Source organism: Grammomys surdaster, unplaced genomic scaffold (genome assembly GCF_004785775.1).
Source record: "Grammomys surdaster isolate TR1022 unplaced genomic scaffold, NIH_TR_1.0 126271, whole genome shotgun sequence".
Classification (NCBI taxonomy): Eukaryota; Metazoa; Chordata; class Mammalia; order Rodentia; family Muridae; genus Grammomys; species Grammomys surdaster.
Window position 1 is genome coordinate 5,542,838 of NW_021621071.1, and position 2,539 is coordinate 5,545,376.

A 2,539-nucleotide genomic window follows, 5' to 3' on the forward strand; every position below is an offset into this window, starting at 1 on the left:
TGCACTGTGTGTGTGTGTGTCTCCTAATTTATATTTCCACCAGTGATGTATATGAATTTATTTTTCTTTTCACACTCATCAAGTTTTATTATTTTTTGTTTGTTGTTAGTGGCACGGTAACTGGAGTGAGGCACCATTTTTTTTTCATTTCTCTCTTAATGTCACTGTGCATTTTTCTCCAGATTAATATTATGTTATGTTATGTTATGTTATGTTATGTTATGTTATGTTATGTTATGTTATGTTATGTTATATTTGCTTCTTGTAGTTCTTTGGAGAAGTGAGTATTCAGATCATCTCCCTAATTTTCTTTGGATTACATTTTATTGTTGCTCTTGTTGGTTGTCTTTTTAATTTTTGGTTATCCACATATTTTAGATACACACACACACACACACGACAAATGTTTTTTTTAGTATTATATTGGTTGTCTCTTTAAAATTTTAAATTTAATTATTAATTTGTATATGAGTTTTCACTGCATGCATGCCTTACACTGCATACATGCCTAATGCTGCCAGAGGCCAGAAGAAGATATCAGAGCCCCTGGAACTGGAGCTACAGATGGTTGTAAGCCACTGTGTGAGTGCTGAGAGTGGAAGCCAGGTCTTCTGGAAGAGTGTCTGGTACTCTAACCTCTGAGCTACCACTCCAATCCTTGTAGGTTGTATCTTCACCACCATTGACGGTTCTTCAACTATTTCCCCTGCATTGTTTCTTATCAGGTTGAGAATTTTAGGTCTTACATTAAGGCCTTGTAACTGTTTTTATTTGAGTTTCATACAGGGTACGAGACAGGAATGAAAATTCTGTCTTCTACTCATGGATATCCTTTGTTACCAGTAAGATTGGTTGAAAAGCTCTACTTTCTCCAGTATGTAATTTTAACCCTTTTGTTAGGAATCTTTCTGGTAAAGATGTGTACTTATTTTTTTTTCCCTTGGGCCTTCCATTTTGTTTTATTCATCTATGAGTCCTACTTTTAAGCCGATACCATACTGTTTTGTTTTGATAGTTTTGCAGCATGTTTTAAAATTAGGTATTATTATACTACCAGTATTGCTAATTTTCCTCAGGATGGATTTAGGTTTTCAGGAGTTTAGTGCTCTTGTTCTAATTTTAGGAAAATTTCTAATTCTGTGAAGAAATCAGTTGGTATTTTGATGAGAGTTGAATAGAATCTGTCATTCAACTTTGATAGTATGCCATCTTAATATGAATTTTCTCAATCCATGAATATCAGCCTTTTTGCCTATTGATTTCCCCATTTTCAGTACATTTCAATATAGAAAGTTTTCTTGTGAAGGCCGAGGTGGTAAGAAAGGAGCAGTAGAGTGCTGTCCCAACTGCCGGGGGACTGGCATGCAGATAAGGATTCATCAGATTGGACCAAGAATGGTTCAGCAAATTCAGTGTGCATGGAGTGCCAGGGTCACGGAGAACGCATCAGTCCTAAAGACAGATGTAAAAGCTGCAATGGAAGAAAGATAGTTCTAGAGAAGAAAATTTTAGAAGTTCATATTGATAAAGGCATGAAAGATGGTCAGAAGATAACATTCCATGGTGAAGGAGACCAAGAACCAGGACCGGAGCCAGGAGATATTATCATTGTGTTAGATCAGAAGGACCATGCTGTTTTTACAAGGCGAGGAGAAGACCTTTTCATGTGTATGGACATACAACTGGTTGAAGCATTGTGTGGGTTCCAAAAGCCAATATCTACACTTGACAACCGAACCATAGTCATCGCCTCTCATCCAGGTCAGATTGTCAAGCATGGGGATATAAAATGTGTGCTAAATGAAGTCATGCCAATATATCGTCATCCATATGAAAAGGGATGTCTAATCACTGAGTTTAAGGTAAACTTTCCTGAAAATGGCTTTCTCTCTCCTGATAAACTCCCTTTGCTAGAAAAACTCCTCCCTGAAAGGAAGGAAGTAGAAGAGACTGATGAAATGGATCAGGTAGAACTGGTGGATTTTGATCCAAATCAGGAAAGACGGCGTCATTACAATGGAGAAGCATATAAGGATGATGAACATCACCCCAGAGGTGGCGTTCAGTGCCAGACCTCTTAATGGGCCAGTCACTCTTTGACATTCTGTATGCAGTAGTGAATGTGGGAAGGACTGTAATCATAATCTGCTCACTACTTGGCTATTGTTTTTGTTTTAATATTCAACTATAGTAGTATTTTAAAAGTTAAATGAAGAATAGACACAAATATAAAAGCTCAGAAAAAGATTTTTTCTGATATAATAGGATTATTTATAGGGGTTTTATTTATTTATTGTGACCACTGAGAGTAGTATTACTTTCTCAGCAAGTTCATTATAGGTGAGTAAGGAAGCTACTGTGCTTTTGTTTGCTTATGTTGTATTCCCCACTTTACTGATCTCATAAGCCCCAGTAGTCCCTGGCAGAGTCTGTAAGATGTACATATAGAACCACATTGTTTGTGAGCAGGAATAATTTGACCTTGTTCTTCCCTATGTCTATGCATTTAAAGGTACTTTTTAGTGCCTAATGGTATTGG

At 36.7% G+C, this 2,539-nt stretch overlaps 1 pseudogene; it reads left to right on the forward strand.

Moving 5' to 3' along the window:
• Positions 1-1,347: 1,347 nt before the first annotated feature.
• On the forward strand, positions 1,348-2,081 carry LOC114613751 (annotated as a pseudogene).
• The last annotated feature ends 458 nt before the right edge of the window (positions 2,082-2,539 follow it).